The following is a 12,186-nucleotide window of genomic DNA, read 5'->3' as shown; positions in this document are numbered from 1 at the left end:
TATGTGCTACTCTAGTGATGTTATTAAAGTACTCTATTCCTCCTGCACGGTGTAATGGTGACAGTGTGTGCATCGTGTAGTACTTGGCGTAGGTTATGATTGTAATCTCTTGTAGATTATGAAGTTAATTATTGCTATGATAGTATTGATGTGATCTATGCCTCCTTCATAGTGTGATGGTGACAGTGTGCATGCTATGTTAGTACTTGGTGTAATTGCAATGATCTATCATGCACTCTAAGGTTATTTAAATATGAATATCGAATATTGTGGAGCTTGTTAACTCCGGCATTGAGGGTTTGTGTAATCCTACACAATTAGTGGTGTTCATCATCCAACAAGAGAGTGTAGAGTATAGCATTTATCTGTTCTATTATGTGATCAATGTTGAGAGTGTCCACTAGTGAAAGTATAATCCCTAGGCCTTGTTCCTAAATACTGCAATCATCGCTTGTTTACTGTTTTACTGCATCTGTACTGCCTGCAATATCACCACCATCAACCACACGCCAGTTGTAGCATCAAGCTATTTTCTGGTGCCGTTACTACTGCTCATATTCATTCATACCACATGTATTTCACTATCTCTTCGCCGAACTAGTGCACCTATACATCTGACAAGTGTATTAGGTGTGTTGGGGACACATGAGACTTCTTGCTTTGTGGTTGCAGAGTTGCATGAGAGGGATATCTTTGACCTCTTCCTCCCTGAGTTCGATAAACCTTGGGTGATCCACTTAAGGGAAACTTGCTGCTGTTCTACAAACCTCTGCTCTTGGAGGCCCAACACTGTCTACAAGAATAGAAGCACCCGTAGACATCAAGCACATTTCTGGCGCCGTTGCCAGGGAGGAAAGGTAAAAGGTACTCACACTCCGGATCTCGGCTACTAAGCTATTTTCCGGCGCCGTTGTAAGTACTCGAAGCTATTTCCTTTAGATCCTGCAATTGCATCTTTTTGTTTCTTGTTTTACACTAGTAAGGCATAATGGAAGGCAACATGGAGCTTTTTATTCTTTTTCCTTAGTTAAGACATGGATGGTTTGATGCGAAAATTAAAAAACCCATGGAACATATTAGTATGAACACTTTGAACACCATTGTTGCTAATGATATGGAAAATTCTGAGCTTGGGGAGGTCGGTTTTGATGAAAATGATCTCTTTAGTCCTCCGGGTATTGAGGAGAAAGTTTATGTTGATTATGATATGCCTTCTATTTATGATGATTATAAAGATAATAGTGTTTTGGTGCCGCCTGTTATGGAGGATAAATTTGATTATGATTACAATATGCCTCCTATATTTGATGATGAGAATAAAAATGATAGCTACTTTGTTGAATTTGCTCCCACTACAACTATTAAAATTGATTATGCTTATGTGGAGAGTAATAATTTTATGCATGAGACTCATGATAAGAATGTTTCATTTGATAGTTATATTGTTGAATTTGCTCATGATGCTACTGGACATTATTATGAGAGAGGAAATTATGGTTGTAGAAATTTTCATGTTACTAAAACACCTCTCTTTTTGCTGAAAATCTTGAAGCTGCACTTGTTTTATCTTTCTATGCTTGTTGCTTTATGCTTCATGAATTTGTTTATTTACAAGATTCCTATGCATAGGAAGCATGTTAGACTTAAATGTGTTTTGAATTTTCTTCTTGATGCTCTCTTTTGCTTCAACTACTATTTCTTGTGAGTGCATCATTAAAACTGCTGAGCCCATCTTAATGGCTATAAAGAAAGAACTTCTTGGGAGATAACCCATGTGTTTATTTTACTACAGTAATTTTGTTTTATATTTGTGTCTTGGAAGTTGTTACTACTGTAGCAACCTCTCCTTATCTTATTTTATTGCATAGTTGTGCCAAGTAAAGTCTTTGATAGTAAGGTTCATACTAGATTTGGATTACTGCGCAGAAACAGATTTCTTGCTGTCACGGATCTGGGTTGAATTCTCTGTAGGTAACTCAGAAAATTCTGCCAATTTACGTGAGTGATCCTCAGATATGTACGCAACTTTCATTCAATTTGAGCATTTTCATTTGAGCAAGTCTGGTGCCTATTAGAAATTCGTCTTTACGGACTGTTCTATTTTGACAGATTCTGCCTTTTATTTCGCATTGCCTCTTTTGCTGTGTTGAATGGATTTCTTTGTTCCATTAACCTCCAGTAGCTTTCTGCAATGTCCAGAAGTGTTAAGAATGATTGTGTCACCTCTGAACATGTGAATTTTTGATTATGCACTAACCCTCTAATGAGTTTGTTTTAAGTTTGGTGTGGAGGAAGTTTTCAAGAGTCAAGAGAGGAGGATCATACAATATGATCAAGAAGAGTGAAAGCTCTAAGCTTGGGGATGCCCCGGTGGTTCATCCCTGCATATTTCAAGAAGTCTCAAGCATCTAAGCTTGGGGATGCCCAAGGCATCCCCTTCTTCATCGACAAAACTATCAGGTCACTTCTCTTGAAACTATATTTTTATTCGGTCACATCTTATGTGCTTTACTTGGAGCGTCTGTTTGTTTTTGTTTTTGTTTGAATAAATTCATGCTTGTGTGGGAGAGAGACACGCTCCGCTGGTTCATATGAACACATGTGTTCTTAGCTTTTAATTTTCATGGCGAAGGTTGAAACTGCTTCGTTAATTGTTGTATGGTTGGAAACGGAAAATGCTATGTGTAGTAATTGGTATGAAGTCTTGAATAACTTGATACTTGGAAATTGTTGTGCTCATGTTTAAGCTCTTACATCATATAATTTGCACCTATTAATGAAGAAATACATAGAGCTTGATAAAATTTGGTTTGCATAATTGGTCTCTCTAAGGTCTAGATAATTTCTAGTAAGAGTTTGAACAACAGGGAAGACGGTGTAGAGTCTTATAATGTTTACAATATGTCTTTTATGTGAGTTTTGCTGCACCGCTTCATACTTGTGTTTGTTTCAAATAACCTTGCTAGCCTAAGCCTTGTATCGAGAGGGAATACTTCTCATGCATCCAAAATCCTTGAGCCAACCACTATGCCATTTGTGTCCACCATACCTACCCACTACATGGTATTTCTCCGCCATTCCAAAGTAAATTGCTTGAGTGCTACCTTTAAACAATTCAAAACTTATCACCTCTGATTTGTGTCAATGTTTTATAGCTCATGAGGAAGTATGTGGTGTTTATCTTTCAATCTTGTTGGGCAACTTTCACCAATGGACTAGTGGTTTCATCCGCTTATCCAATAATTTTGCAAAAAGAGCTGGCAATGGGATTCCCAGTCCCAAGTTAATTAACGATCATAATGTTACAAAAATAGACACTCCTCCATGGTATGTGATTGTTGGACGGCACCCGAGGATTCGGTTAGCCATGGCTTGAGAAAGCAAAGGTGGGGAGGAGTGTCATCTAAATAAAACTAAAATAAAAGGCACTCCTTCATGTATGAGATTGTTGGCAGGCACCCGAGGATTCAGTTAGCCATGGTTTGTGAAAAGCAAAGGTTGGAAGGAGTGCCACCCAAAAATAAAAATGTTTCATGGGAGCCACTCTTTGAAGGTTTGCCTGGCAAGGGGGTTAGAGTACCCGATACTATTCATTGACAACAACAAACACCTCTCAAAATTTTACTTTTATGCTCTCTATATGTTTTCAAAATAAAAGCTCTAGCACAAATATAGCAATCAATGCTTCCCTCTGTGAAGGGCCTTTCTTCTACTTTCATGTTGAGTCAGTTTACCCATTTCTCTCTATCTTAGAAGCAAACACTTGTGTTAACTGTGCATTGATTCTAACATGCTTGCTTATTGCACTTGTTATATTACTTTGCATTGAAAACTATCCATGAGATATACATGTTACAAGTTGAAAGCAACCGCTGAAACTTAATCTTCCTTTGTGTTGCTTCAATGCCTTTACTTTGAAAATATTGCTTTATGAGTTAACTCTTATGCAAAACTTATTGATGCTTGTCTTGAAAGTACTATTCATGAAAAGTCTTTGCTATATGATTCAATTGTTTAACCATTGTATTTACCATTGCTTTGAATCGCTGCATTCATCTCATATGCTTTACAATAGTATGATTAAGATCATGTTGGTAGCATGTCACTTCAGAAATTATCTTTGTTATCGTTTACCTACCCGAGGACGAGTAGGAACTAAGCTTGGGGATGCTGATACGTCTCCGACGTATCGATAATTTCTTATGTTCCATGCTTGTTTTATGACAATACCTACATGTTTTGTTCACACTTTATATCGTTTTTATGCATTTTCCGGAACTAACCTATTGACGAGATGCCGAAGTGCCAGTTCCTGTTTTCTGCTGTTTTTGGTTTCAAAAATCCTAGTAAGGAAATATTCTCGGAATTGGACGAAATCAACGCCCATCATCTTAGAATTGCATGAAGCTTCCAGAACACCCGAGAGCTGCCAGAGGGGAGCCCTGTGGGCCCCAGATGATAGGCTGGCGCGGCCAGGGGGTGGGCCGCCCCCCCTGTTGTGTCGCCGCCTCGTCGACCTTCCAACTCCGCCTCTTTGCCTATTTAAAGGTCCCTGACCTAAATCTTCGATATAGAAAAGCCACGGTACGAGAAACCTTCCAGAGCCGCCGCCATCGCGAAGCCAAGATCTGGGGGACAGGAGTCTCTGTTCCGGCACGCCGCTGGGACGGGGAAGTGCCCCCGGAAGGCTTCTCCATCGACACCGCTGCCATCTCCACCGCCATCTTCATCACCGCTGCTGTCTCCCATGAGGAGGGAGTAGTTCTCCATCGAGGGTAAGGGCTGTACCGGTAGCTATGTGGTTAATCTCTCTTCCTATGTACTTCAATACAATAATCTCATGAGCTGCCTTACATGATTGAGATTCATATGATGATGCTTGTAATCTAGATGTCATTATGCTAGTCAAGTGGATTTTGAAGGAGATATGCCCTAGAGGCAATAATAAAGTGGTTATTATTTATATCTTTATGTTTATGATAAATGTTTATATATCATGCTAGAATTGTATTAACCGAAACATTAGTACATGTGTGATATGTAGACAAACAAGAAGTCCCTAGTATGCCTCTTAAACTAGCTTGTTGATTAATGGATGATTAGTTTCATAATCATGAACATTGGATGTTATTAATAACAAGGTTATGTCATTGTATGAATGATGTAAATGGACACACCCAATTAAGCGTAGCATAAGATCTCGTCATTAAGTTATTTGCTATAAGCTTTCGATACATAGTTACCTAGTCCTTATGACCATGAGATCATGTAAATCACTTATACCGGAAAGGTACTTTGATTACACCAAACACCACTGCGTAAATGGGTGGCTATAAAGGTGGGATTAAGTATCCGGAAAGTATGAGTTGAGGCATATGGATCAACAGTGGGATTTGTCCATCCCGATGACGGATAGATATACTCTGGGCCCTCTCGGTGGAATGTCGTCTAATGTCTTGCAAGCATATGAATGAGTTCATAAGAGACCACATACCACGGTACGAGTAAAGAGTACTTGTCAGGAGACGAGGTTGAACAAGGTATAGAGTGATACCGAAGATCAAACCTCGGACAAGTAAAATATCGCGAGACAAAGGGAATTGGTATTGTATGTGAATGGTTCATTCGATCACTAAAGTCATCGTTGAATATGTGGGAGCCATTATGGATCTCCAGATCCCGCTATTGGTTATTGGTCGGAGTGAGTACTCAACCATGTCCGCATAGTTCACGAACCGTAGGGTGACACACTTAAAGTTGGATGTTGAAATGGTAGTACTTGAATATGGAATGGAGTTCGAATATTTGTTCGGAGTCCCGGATGAGATCCCGGACATCATGAGGAGTTCCGGAATGGTCCGGAGAATAAGATTCATATATAGGATGTCATTTTATGTGAATTAAAATGTCGCGGAAGGTTCTATGGAAGGTTCTAGAAGGTTCTAGAAAAGTCCGGAAGAAACCACCAAGGAAGGTGGAGTCCACATGGGACTCCACCTCCATGGCCGGCCAACCCTAGTGGGGGAGGAGTCCCAAGTGGACTCCCCCTTAGGGGGCCGGCCACCCCCCCATATGGGAGGTGGAACTCCCACCTTTGGTGGGAGTCCTAGCTTGGCTAGGTTCCCCCTCTTATGGAAGGTTTTTGGTTCGGGTCTTATTCGAAGACTTGGACACCAACACTTGGGGATCCACCTATATAATGAGGGGCCAAGGGAGGGGGCCGGCCACCCCAAGACCACAAGCTTGCCGCCCCCCTTGAAGTGGCCGGCCACCCCCTCCCAAACCCTAGCCGCCCCCCTCTCCTCCATATCTCCCGCGTAGCTTAGCGAAGCTCCGCCGGACTTCTCCACCGCCACCGACACCACGCCGTCGTGCTGTCGGATTCAAGAGGAGCTACTACTTCCGCTGCCCGCTGGAACGGGAGGTGGACGTCGTCTTCATCAACAACCGAACGTGTGACCGAGTACGGAGGTGCTGCCCGTTCGTGGCGCCGGAACCGATCGTGATCAAGATCTTCTACGCGCTTTTGCAAGCGGCAAGTGATCGTCTACCGCAGCAACAAGAGCCTCCTCTTGTAGGCTTTGGAATCTCTTCAAGGGTGAGACTCGATACCCCCTCGTTGCTACCGTCTTCTAGATTGCATCTTGGCTTGGATTGCGTGTTCGCGGTAGGAAAATTTTTGTTTTCTATGCAACGTTATCCTACAAAGGGTATCAGAGCCGTGTCTATGCATAGATGGTTGCACGAGTAGAACACAATGGTTTGTGGGCGTTGATGCTCTTGTTAGCTTTAGTTTGAGTACTTTGCATCTTTGTGGCATAGTGGGATGAAGCGGCTCGGACTAACTTTACATGACCGCGTTCATGAGACTTGTTCCTCGTTCGACATGCAACTTGTATTGCATAAGAGGCTTTGCGGGTGTCTGTCTCTCCTACTATAGTGAAGATTCAATTTACTCTTCTATTGAAAACATTAGTATCAACGTTGTGGTTCATGTTCGTAGGTAGATTAGATCTCTTTCGAAAACCCTAAACCACGTAAAATATGCAAACCAAATTAGAGACGTCTAACTTGTTTTTGCAGGGTTTGGTGATGTGATATGGCCATAATGTGATGATGAATATGTATGAGATGATCATTATTGTATTGTGGCAACCGGCAGGAGCCTTATGGTTGTCTTTAAATTTCATGTTGAGTAGTATTTCAAAGTAGTTGTAATAATTGCTACATGGAGGACAATCATGAAGACGGCGCCATTGACCTTGACGCTACGCCGACGATGATGGAGATCATGCCCGAAGATGATGGAGATCATGTCCGTGCTTTGGAGATGAAGATCAAAGGCGCAAAGACAAAAGGGCCATATCATATCACATATGAACTGCATGTGATGTTAATCCTTTTATGCATCTTATTTTGCTTAGATCGCGACGGTAGCATTATAAGATGATCCCTCACTAAAATCTCAAGATAATAAAGTGTTCATCCTTAGTAGCACCGTTACCAAGTCTTGTCGTTTCGAAGCATCTCGTGATGATCGGGTGTGATAGATTCAATAAGTACATACAACGGGTGCAAGACAGTTTTGCACATGCGGATACTAAGGTGGCCTTGACGAGCCTAGCATGTACAGACATGGTCTCGGAACATGTGATACCGAAAGGTAGAGCATGAATCATATGGTTGATATGATGAACACTTTGAGTGTTCGCCATTGAAATCACACCTTTTCTCGTGATGATCGGGTTTAGGTGCGGTGGATTTGGTTCGTGTGATCACTAAGACAATGCGAGGGATATTGTTTTGAGTGGGAGTTCACTTAGATTTTTAATTATGTTGAATTAAAATTTGAACTCAATTTGTCATAAACTTAGTCTAAACTATTGCAAATATATGTTGTAGAGATGGCGTCCCCAATCAATTTTAATCAGTTCCTAGAGAAAGAGAAACTTAAGAGCAACGGTAGCAACTTCACCGACTGGTTCCGTCATGTGAGGATCTTCCTCTCTGGCGGAAATCTGCAATTTGTGGTTGATGCACCGCTAGGTGACCCTCCTGCAGAAACTGAAATCGATGAAGTAAAAGCTGTTTACGCGACTCGGAAAACTCGGTACTCTCAAGTTCAGTGTGCCATCCTATGCAGTCTGGAATCCGATCTTCAAAAACGTTTTGAGCACCATGATCCTCATGAGTTGATGAATGAGCTGAAAGCTATATTCGAGACTCATGCGGCCGTGGAATGCTATGAAGCATCGAAACATTTCTTCAGCTGCATGATGGAAGAAGGCAGCTCCGTTAGTGAGCACATGCTCGCCATGACCGGGCATGCGAAGAAACTCAGTGACTTAGGAATAGTGATTCCTAACAGACTGGGGATTAATCGTGTCCTTCAATCACTGCCACCAAGTTACAAGAACTTTGTGATGAACTACAATATGCAGAACATGAACAAGGAGTTACCTGAACTCTTTGGCATGCTAAAAGCTGCTGAGATTGAGATCAAGAAAGAGCACCAAGTGTTGATGGTCAACAAAACCACCGATTTCAAGAAACAGGCAAGTCTAAGGGAAAATTCAAGAAGGGTGGCAAGAAAGCTGCCACGCCTCCTATGAAACCTAAGAACGGCCCTAAGCCTGATGCTGAGTGCTATTACTGCAAGGAGAAGGGACACTGGAAGCGTAATTGCTCCAAGTATCTGGCTGATCTGAAGAGCGGCCTTGTCAAGAAGAAGAAAGAAGGTATATCTGATATACATGTTGTAGATGTTCATTTCACTGGTTCTCGTTCTAGTACCTGGGTATTTGATACTGGTTCGGTTGCTCATATTTGTAACTCGAAACAGGAACTAAAGAATAAACGACAACTGCTGAAAGATGAAGTGACGATGCGCGTTGGAAACGGATCCAAGGTCAATGTGATCGCAGTCGGCACACTTCCTCTACATCTACCTTCGGGATTAGTTTTAAGCCTAAATAATTGCTATTTTGTACCTACGTTGAGCATGAACATTATATCTGGATCTTGTTTAATGCAAGACGGTTATTCATTCAAGTCTGAGAATAATGGTTGTTCTATTTTTATGAATAATATCTTTTATGGTCGAGCACCACAAAAGAATGGCTTATTTCTGTTAGATCTCGATAGTAGTGATACGCATATACATAACATTGATGCTAAGCGAATTAAATTGAATGATAATTCTACTTATATGTGGCACTGTCGTCTTGGTCATATTGGAGTGAAACGCATGAAGAAACTCCATACTGATGGATTACTTGAATCACTTGACTTTGAGTCACTTGATAGATGCGAAGCATGTCTAATGGGAAAAATGACAAAGACTCCATTTTCTGGTATGATGGAGCGAGCTACTGACTTATTGGAAATCATACATACCGATGTATGTGGACCAATGAGTGTAGCATCGCGCGGTGGTTATCGTTATGTTCTAACCTTCACAGATGATCTGAGTAGATATGGGTATATCTATTTCATGAAACATAAATCCGAAACTTTCGAGAAGTTTAAGGAATTTCAAAGTGAAGTAGAAAATCAACGTAACAAGAAGATCAAATTTCTACGATCTGATCGTGGAGGTGAATACCTGAGTTATGAGTTTGGCATGCATTTAAAGAAATGCGGAATACTTTCACAATTGACACCGCCGGGAACACCTCAACGTAACGGTGTGTCCGAACGTCGTAATCGAACTCTCTTAGATATGGTTGGTAGTATGATGTCTCTTACTGATTTGCCGTTATCATTTTGGAGTTATGCATTAGAGACAGCCGCATTCACTTTAAATAGAGCACCATCAAAATCCGTAGAAACGACACCGTATGAATTATGGTTTAATAAGAAACCTAAGCTGTCGTTCCTGAAAGTTTGGGGTTGCGAAGCCTATGTAAAGAAGTTACAACCGGACAAGCTAGAACCCAAAGCGGAGAAATGCGTCTTCATAGGAATACCCTAAGGAAACTATAGGGTACACTTTCTATCACAGATCCGAAGGCAAAATCTTTGTTGCTAAGAACGGAACCTTTCTTGAGAAAGAATTTCTCACTAAAGAAGTGACTGGAAGAAAAGTAGAACTCGATGAGATTGATGAATCTATACTCGTTGATCGCAGTAGCGCAGTATCGAAGTTGTACTGCACCGCCTACACCGGCAACAGAGGAAGCTAATGATAATGATCATGAAACTTCGAACGAGGAAACTACTAACCTCGCAGATCGACAAGGGAACGTACCACTCCTGATTGGTATGATCCTTGTCTAAATGTCATGATTGTGGATAACAATGATGAGGACCCTGCGACGTATGAAGAAGCGATGATGAGCCCAGATTCCAACAAATGGCAAGAAGCCATGAAATCCGAAATGGGATCCATGTATGATAACAAAGTATGGACTTTGGTAGACTTACCTGATAGCCGAAAGGCTGTCGAAAATAAATGGATCTTCAAAAGAAAAACAGATGCTGATGGTAATATTACTGTCTATAAAGCTCGACTTGTCGCAAAGGGTTTCCGACAAATTCAAGGAGTTGACTACGATGAGACTTTCTCACCTGTAGCGAAGCTAAAATCTGTGAGGATTTTTTGTTAGCAATAGCTGCATTTTTCGATTATGAGATTTGGCAGATGGATGTCAAAACGGCGTTCCTTAATGGAGACATTGAGGAAGAGTTGTATATGGTACAACCCAAAGGTTTTGTTGATCCTAAAAATGCTGACAAAGTATGCAAACTTTAGCGTTCAATCTATGGACTGAAGCAAGCATCAAGAAGTTGGAACCGACGCTTTGATAAGGTGATCAAAGACTTCGGGTTTATACAGTGTCATGGAGAGGCCTGTATTTACAAGAAAGTGAGTGGGAGCTCTGTAACATTCCTGATATTATATGTAGATGACATATTATTGATCGGGAATGATATAGAACTATTAAGCAGTGTTAAAGGTTATTTGAATAATAGTTTTTCAATGAAAGACCTTGGTGAAGCATCGTATATATTAGGCATCAAGATTTATAGAGATAGATCAAGACGCCTAATAGGGCTATCACAGAGTACATATCTGGACAAGATTCTAAAGAAGTTTAGAATGGACGAAAGTAAGAAAGGGTTCTTACCTATGTTACCAGGCAAGGTATTGAGTAAGACTCAAGGACCGGCTACGGCAGAAGAAAGAGAAAGGATGAGTAATATCCCCTATGCCTCGGCAGTAGGATCTATCATGTATGCCATGCTATGTACTAGACCGGATATAGCACTTGCTGTTAGTTTGACTAGCAGATATCAAAGTGATCCAGGAATGGAACACTGGACAGCGGTCAAGAATATCCTGAAGTACTTGAAAAGAACTAAGGATATGTTTCTTTGTTATGGAGGTGACCAAGAGCTCGTTGTAAATGGTTACACCGATGCAAGTTGGAACACTGATCCTGATGACTCTAAGTCACAGTCTAGGTACGTGTTTATATTGAATGGTGCTGCAGTAAGCTGGGCAAGCTCGAAGCAGTGCACGGTGGCAAAGTCTTCAACAGAATCAGAGTACATAGCGGCTTCAAAGGCTTCATCAAGCGGTATGGATGAAGAGGTTCATTGTAGAGCTCGGTGTGGTTCCTAGTGCATTGGACCCATTAATCATTTACTGTGATAACATGGGTGCCATCGCCAATGCACAAGAGCCAAGGTCACACAAGAGGCTGAAGCATATCAAGCTGCGTTACCACTCGATTCGCGAGTACATCGAAGATGGAGAAGTAAAGATTTGCAAAGTACACACTGATCTGAATGTAGCAGATCCGTTGACTAAAGCTCTCCCTAGGGCAAAGCATGACCAACACCAGAATGCCATGGGTGTTAGGTATATTACAATGTAATCTAGATTATTGACTCTAGTGCAAGTGGGAGACTGAAGGAGATATGCCCTAGAGGCAATAATAAAGTGGTTATTATTTATATCTTTATGTTTATGATAAATGTTTATATATCATGCTAGAATTGTATTAACCGAAACATTAGTACATGTGTGATATGTAGACAAACAAGAAGTCCCTAGTATGCCTCTTAAACTAGCTTGTTGATTAATGGATGATTAGTTTCATAATCATGAACATTGGATGTTATTAATAACAAGGTTATGTCATTATATGAATGATGTAAATGGACACACCCAATTAAGCG

The sequence above is a fragment of the Lolium perenne genome, chromosome 4 (assembly GCF_019359855.2).
Source record: "Lolium perenne isolate Kyuss_39 chromosome 4, Kyuss_2.0, whole genome shotgun sequence".
Lineage (NCBI taxonomy): Eukaryota > Viridiplantae > Streptophyta > Magnoliopsida > Poales > Poaceae > Lolium > Lolium perenne.
Note: the sequence above shows the minus strand (reverse complement) of the source record.